Raw genomic sequence first — 13,164 nt, forward strand, 5'->3', positions numbered from 1 at the left:
AAGACTGCTTTTATTTCCGTGTTTCTTTGCCTTACAATCCAGGACATTATGCTGAAGTCCAGGGATTTCTCTAATTGGGCTTGTGTGACTTGTGTGTAGCTGAAGACAATATCTCCTTCAGATGTAGCCACATCGTTGGCTGTGTCTGAAACCAGTCAGTAAATAACAAGCAGCATTTTGTGTAAGAAGGTACCTCCTATGGTTTTAAGACACTACAGCATCATGTCAAATGGAGTAAAAAATAAATACTTTTGTTGAATACAAAAAAAATATTTTGACAAATATTACAGACACTCATTGCATGGATGGAAAGCTCAATGTGGGTCATAAAGTCTCTACTTCAGTTAAACACAAATTAATCCACTAAATAATATTATAAATAGGGCTGTGACGGTGGCAAATTTTTACTACCGCGGTGGTAAATCACCAACAACCGCCGGTGTTGCGGTGGTGGGGTCCAAAAGGGGGATATTATATATATATATATATATATATATATATATATATATATATATATATATATATATATATATATATATATATAAAATCAGAGGTTGTGTTAGACTTGCGTTTCAACGTCATTTTGATGAATAGGATCGTAAAAAAATCCATCATAATCAATAATTACCCGTAATTTGAATTTATATATTTTGATAAGTCATTTAATAGCTTCTGATTTCGTCAACATTTTTATTTTTATTCATGAACTTACAGGATAAGCAAATAGGCATGGGCTATGCATTTATTTATACTATGAAAAGAAAGTTGATCAAATACTGCGTCACTTTTCAGTTATCTTGAACACTTGTCACGGATTGTGAGTGAATGCGAACCCCATTTCCTCTTTACTACTGTACAGAACGAAATAAACATGAATGAAAATGAAAAAAAAATATGTTGAAAGATGTAAGTTAGCTTACCGAAATCTGTATCAAATCAGTCATCAGTGTTGCAAACAATTTCAGGTAACAATATACCTCAGAAAAGCCATTCGTTGACCATAAACTTATAGTCAGTAAGAAAAAACTTAATTATGCAAGTAAACATAAGTAACTTTATTATTATAAAATTGACTTAAACTAGGGTGCTCGTCTGTTTTCATTTTATTCTGGAGACTGAACTCGCGCTCTGCTGCCACACTGGAGCGCGCTCACCACCTACTGGACAGGGGTGGGAATTACAGTTACAAGCTACATAATCTGTCAAAATGACGAACGGGCTGCAGATTTTTTCCGTCACTACTAAAAAAAAAAATCATCAATGACGGAAAATTTTCGGTTAACGCGACCTCTTATATATATTTTATACATATATATATATATATATATATATATATATATATATATATATATATATATATATATATATATATATATATATATATATATAAATAAAATGTCACACTACCGCCGGTGACACTCCACGACCGCGGTGGCAACTTCACCACCACGGTGGTGCGGTTGTCTGTCATGCCTACCGTCACAGCCCTAATTATAAACATGGCTATATACTCTAGTCGAAAACAGTATCTGAACACAAGCCAAGATTTAGAAATGTCATTGCATTAGAAGAAGAAGAAGAAGAATCCAACTGGCATCTGATGCTAGAAATTGTCTGCAAGAACTTAACTTTTTTCATCATTCTTAATGGTGAATAAAGCAAAGCAAAGCAAAACAAAAAACGAAACCAAAAACTAAACAAAAAAAGAAAACAAAACACAAAAAAACCCAAAACTGGACTATCTGGACTACACACACACAATGGGACTATAAGTATTTCTATTGTATAAATATTGTAATAAAAGATAAAATAAAATGACAATTATATTTTGTTATTGAATGCAAACACTTTCGTACATTTTATATGTGGATCAAATGTCCAGTCGTCCAACTGTGGTAAAAATGGGGACAATGGCTGGGCAACGTAAGCAGAAAATGGTTACCAAGAGACATTACGTTCCCTGAAACATTAGAAGCAAAAGCAGTAAAAAAAGAGTCTCTTTCTCTGACCACAATGACTAACCATGGGTGGCCACTGAATTGGTTGTCTGACTCAATACACCCTACATCTTTAATATCACTGCAAAGCCTGGAGACATCAAGCCTCTACTTACAGTACAATTATGAGTACTCATACTACCTATATGATTAGGATTGCTTTTTGTTTTCTTAAGTAGAACAATGGCTTACTGTTCAACATTTCAACAGAATCACCATAGTGGGCTATAGTCCCTGGCCCTTCACACAGAAATAAAAAATGGGGCTATATAAATATTTTTATTACTAAAAAGAGTGTCAGGTTAAAGTCCACCACACACAATCCCCTCATTCAGCCTGAACCGATCAGATTTATTTCATTACAGGGTGTTGTTATTGCGTGGTGAGGATCACTGCAGACTTGTGCTTTGGCTCTTATGGCTAGGCATGATTACACTGGATAACTTACCGCAAAGATAATGAATGTGAATATGTCAAAGTGGTTATTTGGCATTTAGCAGAGCTTTTTATCCAAAGCCAGTGGTTAGTATCATTTTGTCAGGTTTTATTAAATTTCTCATAATTTTAACCAGAATCCAGTGGTTACTGGTTTGTTTAATTTGTATCTCAGCACTGTTACATAATTGTGGTTCTCATAGATGATATTGATTTTCAGAAATGGAGTACAAAGATGGGTGAAAATGACAAGTCCTTCTGTAGATTAAAATATGCAAGTTATGATTTGCTAAGGTATTTGTTAGAAATGACATCTGTAATCAGTACAGTCATGACCACCTACACCACATTATATTTTTAAGCCAAATGGATTTTGAATTCCAATAAGTAAATTAATGTAAAAAATAAAGTATATATATATATATATATATATATATATATATATATATATATATATATATATATATATATATATATTATATATATATATGATACTCACAGAAGTGAGTACACCCCTCACATGTTTGTTAATATTTTATTATATCCTTTCATGTGACAACACTGAAGAAGTGACACTTTGCTACAATGTAAAGTAGCGAGTGTACCGCTTGTATAACAGTGTAAATTTGCTGTCCCCTCAAAATAACTCAACACACAGCCATTAATGTCTAAATCGCTGGCCACAAAAGTGAGTACACCCCTAAGTGTACTCCAAATTTCCAAATTGGGCCCAATTAGTCATTTTCTCTCCCCGGTGTCATGTGATTCATTAGTGTTAGGTCTCAGGATGTGAATGGGGAGCAGGTGTGTTAAATTTGGTGTTATCGCGCTCTTTCTCACTCTCTCATACCGGTCACTGGAAGTTCAACATGGCACCTCATGGCAAAGAACTTTCTGAGGATCTGAAAAAAAGAATTGCCAAGACCCTGAAACTGAGCTGCAGCATGGTGGCCAAGACCCTACAGTGGTTTAACAGGACAGGTTTCACTCAGAAAAGGCCTCGCCAAGGTCGACCAAAGAAGTTGAGTTCACATGCTCAGCGTCATATCCAGAGGTTTTGTTTGGGAAATAGACGTATAAGTTCTGCCAGCATTGCTGTAGAGATTGAAGGGGTGGGGGGTCAGCCTGTCAGTGCTCAGACCATACCCCGCACACTGCATCAAATTGGTCTGCATGGCTGTCATTTTTTTAAAGATGATGCACAAGAAAGCCCGCAAACAGTTTGCTGAAGACAAGCAGACTAAGGACATGGATTACTGGAACCATGTCCTGTGGTCTGATGAGACCAAGATAAACTTATTTGTTTCAGATGGTGTCAAGCGTTTGTGGTGGCAACCAGGTAAGAAGTACAAAGACAAGTGTGTCTTGCCTACAGTCAAGCATAGTGGTGGGAGTGTCATGGTCTGGTAAAGACCCCAAACCCACCTCCAAGATGACCACTGCCTTGCTAAAGAAGCTGAGGGTAAAGGTGATGGACTGGCCAAGCGTGTCTCCAGACCTAAACCCTATTGAGCATCTGTGGGGCATCCTCAAACGGAGGGTGGATGAGTGCAAGGTCTCTAACATCCACCAGCTCCTTGATGTTGTCATGGAGGAGTGGAAGAGGACTCCAGTGGCAACCTGTGAAGCTCTGGTGGACTCCATGCCCAAGAGGGTTAAGGCAGTGCTGGAAATAATGGTGGCCACACAAAATATTGACACTTTGGGCCCAATTTGGACATTTTCACTTAGGGGTGTACTCACTTTTGTGGCCAGAAGTTTAGAAATTAATGTTGTAGACATTAGTGTGTTGAGTTATTTTGAGGGGACATCAAATTTACACTGATATACGAGCTGTACACTCACTACTTTACATTGTAGCAAAGTGTCATTTCTTCAGTGTTGTCAAATGAAAATATAAAATAAAATATTTATAAAAATGTGAGGGGTGTGCTCACTTCTGTGAGATTGTGTATATGTGTGAGTGTGTGTGTGTGTGTGTGTGTGACATATCAGGACACAAATTTGTATAATGACATGGGTATGACATAGGTATTACAAGGAGAGGGTGACTTATGAGGACATTACCCCATGTCCCCATTTTTCAAATAGCTTATAAATCATACAGAATTTTTTTTTTTTTTTTTTTTTTTTTTTTTTGAGAAAATAAGAATGTGCACAGTTTTCTGTGATGGGTAGGTTTAGGTGTAGGGTTGGTGTAGGGCGATAGAAAATATGGTTTGTACAGTATAAAAACCATTATGCCTATGGAATGTGTGTGTGTGTGTGTGTGTGTGTCAGAATTTTAATCATAGTATCCTTGCACACTAAACAAAAAAGGAGCCTAACATTGTCACGGTTCATGAATCCGCTGTCTCATTCTGGTGTCTGTGTGATGGTGTGGGTGTGTCACCTGATTGTTTTGTGTGGGCGTCGCCGCTGATTGTTGATCAGCGGCAGCTGTGAGCAATTACCATCTGCCTATATAATGCCTTGTCTTTCGTCTCGTTTGTCAGATCGTTGTGTGGTGTCCGCGTGTTGTTTCCCGTGTTGCTTGTTGTGTGTTTCCCTGGACTGGACTTTGATTCGTTGCTTCCTGGTTTTCGTGTTCTCATTGGATTACTCTCTGGACTTCACTCACGGATTACTACACGGACACTTCTCTTCGGTCACCACTCATCACGGATCTTCACCGCCCATCGACGTCCCTGTGTTACCACTCTCCTGCTGACTGTTATATGTTTTTGTGTATGTTGTATCTGACTACCTTCGGTGTGAAGCTCTATTAAAGAGATTTAACTTGCATCTGCATCCTCCCTTCATTCCGTGACAGACATGTTATACATAGCAAACTACTAAACTTTTTTATCTAAAAGTGAGCAAACTATATGTAGAAAACATGAATTGACATCCTATTGACATTAATGATATTAGAACTAATGTACAGTGCATAAACAAACTGCTTGTCCCTTTTAACTCTTAGACCTTGAAATTGCTCCGTAATCCCCCATACAAATGCACGGTAAATGGTGGTGTCGGCTCTTTTTATGGCTCAATGTCCAATTATTCAATTTTAAGATGAACTCTGTCATGGAATGCAGTAATTATAGTCCAATGGCTGCAAATGCCACACGATGAGCAGTTAAATAATAGCCTTAGACGAACAGTAACCTTTGAGAAGAGATTATCTGGGTAATATTCCTCACGACAACAGAGGCAGGAAGATGTTATTGTAGGGCCAAAGAACACCCAGAGGCTCTTGTGAAAAATGAGAACAGAAAAGAAAGGAGATAAGTTAACAACCTGCAGATAACGCATTGTACGGTTTTCATTGTGTTATGGTTCAATGCTGGTGGGATTACGAATTACTTGAATTTGTGAAAATCAAGTATTAAATAAGCCTTGAAGGAAGGAAGTAAACAAACACAAAAAGAAAGTAAAGCAGCAACTCTTCACAGACGACTGCTACGCAAATGGAAGGAAGGAAGGAAGGAAGGAAGGAAGGAAGGAAGGAAGGAAGGAAGGAAGGAAGGAAGGAAGGAAGGAAGGAAGGAAGGAAGGAAGGAAGGAAGGAAGGAAGGAAGGAAGGAAGGAAGGAAGGAAGGACGGAAGGAAGGAAGGAAGGAAGGAAGGAAGGAAGGAAGGAAGGAAGGAAGGAAGGAAGGAAGGAAGGAAGGAAGGAAGGAAGGAAGGAAGGAAGGAAGGAAGGAAGGAAGGAAGGAAGTTGCAGCAAGCAGGACAGGGCTGATGGCCTTGAGAGCAAAACTGGTGGCGTGGGTGTTACTAAGCAACACCTGCACGCTGCAAAGGCCTCAAGTTGCACAGGGAGGAACTCGGAAGGTTAACAATCATAAAATATACAAACAAAAAATTAAAGTAAAGCAGCAGCCCCTCACGGATGACTGCCGTACAAACATAAAACACATCGTAAAGTCCAGGCCCGGTCCTCTCTCATCCTTCACTGTCGTCCCCCTTAACCTGCTTCTATCCTTCTGAGCTCCTCTGTGAGTATCTCGAGGCCAGTGTTGCACACAGGTGATGCTCATTAACACTTGCACCACCAACCTCGCTCGGCACTCATGGCTCTCTTCCCCCGTCCTGCTTGCCGCAATAGTCGTTCAAACAGGGAAAATGGAGTTAAAACAGTTAGTTCACCCCAAAATGAAAATTTGTTCTTGCATGTCAAGCAGGTGCAGTTGAGCTTCTGTTTCTGTTCGCTGATCAATGTTTATATGTGAATTAAAGCCTAAATTCAATTTGTTCATCATATAAAGTGATATGGATTAGTTTTATCATCTCTTTATGAATTTTTTAAGCATCAAAGTGGTAGTTGCATAGCTGTCAATGTAGGGACAGAAATCGCTCGGATTTCATTAAACATCTCCATTGTTGTCCAAAGATGAACAAAAGTCTCACGCGTTTGGAACAACATGAGGGTGAGTAAATGAAGACAGATTTTTTGGGTGAACTAACTCTAAGATTTAAAGTATTTTTTTTTTTTTTTTTTTTCTTTAATTACTTTGAATTAGATTGTTTAAATAAAACATTTATGCCATTGTTTGTTGTACAACATTGACTAAAATACTTATTACTATTTGACTGATTGACTTATTGATTTATCAATAAACTGCAATTACAATATATATATATATATATATATATATATATATATATATATATATATATATATATATACACACACAGGTGCATCTCAATAAATTAGAATATCATGAAAAATTCAAAAAGTAAAACTTATATATATTCTAGATTTATTAGACATAAAGTAAAATATTTCCAGACTTTTTTGTTGTCATTTTGATGATTACAGCTTGCTTCTCATCAGTATCTCAAATTATTAGAATATTTAATTTCAAGTTCTATTAAATTACCATTCTCAGGGTATAAATACAGGGTTTAGGTCAGTAATCCCAACAGCAGTCATGAGGAAGTCTGCTGACTTGACAGTTGTCCAGAAGATGATCATCAAGACCCTCTACAATGAGGGTAAGCCACAGAGGGTCATTGCTGAAAAAGCTGGCTGTTCGGAGAATGCTGTGCCAAAGCATAATCATGGAAAGTTGACTGGAAGGAAAAAGTCTGGTAGGAAAAGGTACAAGTGAAAGGAATGACCGCAGGCTTAAGAAGATTTAAGAACTTAGGAGAGCTTCAAAAGGAGTGGACTGAAGCTGGAGTCAGTGCATCAAGAGCCACCGCACAAAGACGTCTTCAGGAAATGGACTACAACTGTCACATTCCATGCCACTTCTGAACCAAAGACAATGTCAGAAGTGTTTTACCTGGGCTAAGGAGAAAAAGAACTGGACTGTTGCTCAGTGGTCCAAAGTCCTCTTTTCAAATGAAAGTAAATTTTGCATTTCATTTGGAAATCAAGGTCCCAGAGTCTGGAGGAAGAGTGGAGAGGTACAGAAACCATGTTGCTTGAAGTCCAGTGTGAAGTTTCCACGGTCAGTGATGATTTGGGGTGCCATGTCATTTGCTGGTGTTGATCCTCTGTGTTTTCTGAAGTCCACAGTCAACACAGCCATCTGCCAGGATATTTTAGAGTACTTCATGCTTCCTTCTGCTGACAAGCTTTATGGAGATGCTGAATTCATTTTCCAGCAGAATATGGTACCTGCCCACACTGCTAAACGTACCAAAAGCTGGTTCAATGACCATGGTGTTACTGTGCTTGATTGGCCACAAACTCACCTGACCTGAATGCCATAGAGACGCTATGGGGTATTGTCAAGAGGAAGATGAGATACACCAGACCCAACAATGCAGATGACCTGAAGGCTGCTATCAAAGCAACCTGGGCTTCCATTACACCTGAGCAGTGCCACAGGCTGATCGCCTCCATGCCACGCCGCACTGATGCAGTAATTCATGCAAAAGGAGGCCCAACCAAGTATTGAGTGCATAGAAATGAACATACTTTTCAGAAGCCTGACATTTCTGTTTAAATATCCTTTTTTTTTTTTTTTTTTTTGATCTTATGAAATATACTAATTTATTGAGATAGTGAATTGGTGGGTTTTTGTTAAATGTGAGCCAAAATCATCACAATTAAAAGAACCAAAGATCTAAAGTACTTTAATCTGTGTGCACTGAATTTATTTAATACACGAGTTCCACAATTTGAGTTGAATTACTTAAATAAATGAACTTTTCCACGAAATTCTAATTTATTGAGATGCAGCTGTATATTACAATTAGTCAAAATTAGTTTAGGGACATATTTAAAGGTCATAGAATCCAGAAGTCAGCAGTGGCCTGTTCCTAAATAAAACTACAGCTGGAACTGTCCTGAAGGTTTCATAATTCATAATGAATCCAAAAGCCTTTCACTGGAACACAGTTTATCCATTTACATTTATAAGTGAGGGGTTAGACTTGTCATCCCTCACATTAAGAATGGACCTGTGTTATATGAATTCTCAAAATCAGTGCTTTTCACTTTAAGGTTGGCTTTTCGCAGTGGCTCCTCAATGATTTAACTGGGCGTCTTATGGCTGCATGGGATAGTGAAGGGGAAGCCACTACTTATGATTTTAAAATCTTGATAAGTAATCTACTTCTATCCTACTTTCTTTGTGGGCAAACAAATAAATGAAATTTAGGAACTGGATAGATAAAATAAGGACAAGGGACATGGTGCATGGGAATGCAAACATGACTTATGGTGGACCTTGTGGGAACAAGATGTGTGAGACATCTCTCGAGGGATATTAGACAGTTTCACTTTGTTTTATAAAATCACAAAAACAAGACTGTGGCAAAATAGACTATGTTGCAGACTGTCCTGAAGGAATGAACCAGATACATTGTAAATTAATTAGAAAAATCCTAACACTAAATACATCCATATTAAAACTGTGCTTGGCATCACAATACTTGGTATTGTGGCATAATAAATACAAGTCCCACCTTAAACTTGAAAGAGCCAATTGTGTCTTTGTTTACTGTAGAATGTGCATGTGCATTGAGTTGTCAATGCTAAAAAAAAAATATAACTTCTTTGTGACATTTGAGCTAATGGAGCATAACTGATTTTACAATTGTATTCAGTTTTTTAAAGGGGTGGTTCATTGCGATTTCACTTTTTTAACTGTATTTAGTGTTTAATGTTGCTGCTTGAGCATAAACAGTATCTGCAAAGTTACAGCGCTGAAAGTTCAATGCAAATGGAGATATTGTCTTTAAAAGTTATGGCAGTTTAATGCCTACAATTATGACTAGTTGGGACTACAACGAGCTTCTTCCCGGGTTGGTGACATCACCAACCCTGCAATTAACATAAACCCTGCCCCCGGGAAGCCAGTTAGCTAAATTCTATTTCATATTTCTTCAGCAAATGCCTACAAACACCAACAAACTTCTATGTAATCACACCAGCGAACTTCTCTGAGGGTTTGTTGGTGTTGTTCATGCTATAAATTAAACAATACCTTTACAAAAATGCTACTACTCAGTCATGTATTCCGCTACAGTAAAGCTTTAATCGGGATAAAACCATATATTGAAAGCTAGCATAAACAGCAATAACATTTGTAAGTGACAACATATCTAAAGACTTTGACACAAATACAAAGAGAAATACTTACCATTCAGAAACGTCCTTTAAAAGCTGTGCTTGCAGAGGTTCTGCTTGACCCTCTTCATTACTGCTATCTGGGTCTGATTCAGGCTCAAATTTATACGGCAATATTGACACCATTATTTACATTTCCACCGAAGCACATGCAACTATTTCCCCTAATGGTAAGGGGTGTGGCGTTTCCAGACAAAGTGCACTATGTGCTTCAGTGAATCACAATATATTGGACCACTGCATATTTCGGAGGGAGTGGTATCCTAGTACCAGGAAGTCAACCAGCCGTTCAAATGACAATGGAGACAGCAGTGTAGAATAAAGGTAAACTATATGAAAAATACAGCATTAAAAAAAAAAAAAAAAAGCATGAAGACATGTTAAACTGCGCCTCATAAACTCATAAACACAATCAAGCCTAAAGAAAAAAAATATAATAATAATAAAAAAAAAAAACATAAACCACCCCATTTAATCCTGATTTGAAATATGTGTTACTGGAAGGTAATATTGTCCAATTTTGAAAAATTACCCCTTACATATGGTGACTGAGTGAATGGACTTGCCTTAAAGGACTCTAATCATGTTGGAAACACCTCTCTGCCTAATTCATTGTTCTCTATAATCTTAAATGGTGAATTTAAGTTGATGGTGAAAGTTTTAAAAATGAAAACTTACATCGAACATCTGAAAAGATGCAATCTTAAAAGGCTTGAAGGTTACAGCACTACAGCTATAAATGTATAAAGGAACCATCCCAGCAGGAACTGTAGGCCAGAAAGCATAGGATATGTCCTCAAGAATAATGAAATATGCATTAAAGAAAATCATTTTCAAAATCAAAGAGTAACAAAACAGGAGCTTGATAAGATATCAGCATGGGAAGAGGACACAAATGCCACTTTCACACAAAAGCCTGGCATGTGCCATCAGCACTAAAGTTCAAAATGACTTCAACTGTACCAAAATGAAGACATGAAGGCTGCAACACAAGCAAGGGGTCCACAGCGAGGGGTTCGCAATTACTGCAACTGACCTGTATTTAAAATAAGCAACAAACTTGAATTTTTTACTTTAAGAGAGGACCATAACTGTTTTCTTCCTGCAGTTTTCCAATGCTTTGATTCCTGATATGAAAACATTCATCTAAACTCCTTGCAGTGACCCATACATTATTAGTTTGTCTACCATCACTCTGAATTTAATCAGACATTCAACACAGATCTCACCTGAAGTTGCCACTTATTGAATGTGACAATAGAGGAACATTAGCGGGCCTGCATAACACAGTCAAGCCATTGAGGACTGCGGTGACCTGCTCACTGTAAAGGAAGCAGTGTGGATAATTTCCAAGGCAAACGCTCTTCGACCTGTTCAGTGTTCTCATAGGCTGGACTGTAATGACTACAACAGGGGCCTAATTTTGTTGTCATCCCCAGGAAGTCAGAAGCCAAAAAAAAGCCAAAAAAAAAAAAAAAGCCAAAAAAACAACAACTAAGACCCTTGTCAGTGGTGAGGACACTTGGACTGCTATTATTAATAGTAGCGTTGCCATGACAGTGAACAGACCAGGCACTTGTATAGCCGCCTTTTATTCCACAGCCCCCTCCTAAGCTTATGAAATATGCAGAATCCAAACAGAGGTGGGGTTGATGTGCTTCCACCTCTACTAACCGCTACATGTCCATGGCTATTACTTATTTAAAAGATGTACAGAATAAGTGCCAAAATGGGCCTTCATCTTTTCCACTCCTCTTCACACGATATAAGGCACTTCTCTGTAGCCCAATGTTTACATAAAACCCCTCTGCAAAAGATATAACGCAGAGGAGAAAAGAGTTGAAATTAGTTAACAGAGTCCAGAGCGAGGGCACAATGACAGTGAAAAGTGTTTGGAGGAGTCTCAAGTTTCTACAGTAATTTAGTCTAGCTATTGGGAGTAAAGTGAATAATGATGATTTCCTTTCCCCACCTTAGCAACTCAAAATGTATCTAGGCTTCTGCATGTCTCACATTGGGTATGCACAAAGACAGGCTCTGTAGGAACTAATACTTAAGGTACTCTTACCCCCAGTTTTACAGAAAAGGTTTAAGCCTAGTGCAAGACTAAAATGCATGTTTGAACTGTTTTAACTGAAAGCAACTTGCACTGGCATATCTTAAAATATGTCAGTGCCATTGTTTTGTCTCAAGATGCACACCAGTAATGTTTTTTTTTTTTTTTTCTTTTTCCTAAGGCACATTTGTAAAAGATTATTAAACTAAGGCCTAATCCTGGCTTAATCTAAGCCCTGTCTGTGAAACCAGGCCTTTAGAGTTAGTGGGTCTCATTGATGGGTATGGTTTGGGCATGTTTTATGCAAATGGCTAACCTGTGCATGTGGCGCTCATTTAGAATACTCCAAATTCACTAACATAAGAATGAGATTAAAGGGTTACTTCACCCAAAAATGAAAATTCTGTCATTTATTACTCACCCTCATGCCGTTCCACACCCGTAAGACCTTCATTAATCTTCGGAACACAAATTAGTTCAAATCCGATGGCTCCGTGATGTCTTCATAGGGAGTAATGTCACTTCCTCTGTCAAGATCCATAAAGGTACTAAAAACACATCTAAATCAGTTCATGTGAGTACAGTTGTTCAATATTAATATTATAAACCAACGAGAATATTTTTGGTGCGGAAAAACAAAACAAAATAACGACTTATTTAGTGATGACCGATTTCAAAACACTGCTTCAGGAAGCATCGGAGCATTATGAATCAGTGTATCGAATCATGAATCGGATCGCGGTTCAAACCCGCCAAACGGCTGAAATCACGTGACTTTGGCGCTCCGAACTGCAGATTCGACACAGATTCACTGTGCTCCGATGCTTCCCGAAGCATTGTTTTGAAATCGGCCATCACTAAATAAGTCGTTATTTTGTTTATTTATTTATTTTTGGCGCACCAAAAATATTCTCGTCGCTTAGGGTTAGTATTAATATTAGATAATATGAATATAAAACCATTGTACGCACATTAACTAATTTAGATGTGTTTTTAGTACCTTATGGATCTTGACAGAGGAAGTGACATTACTCATAGACATCATATAGGTCTATGACATTACTCCCTATGAAGGCCTCACGGAGCCATCGGATTTGAACTAA

The sequence above is a fragment of the Chanodichthys erythropterus genome, chromosome 13 (assembly GCF_024489055.1).
Source record: "Chanodichthys erythropterus isolate Z2021 chromosome 13, ASM2448905v1, whole genome shotgun sequence".
NCBI classification, from domain to species: domain Eukaryota; kingdom Metazoa; phylum Chordata; class Actinopteri; order Cypriniformes; family Xenocyprididae; genus Chanodichthys; species Chanodichthys erythropterus.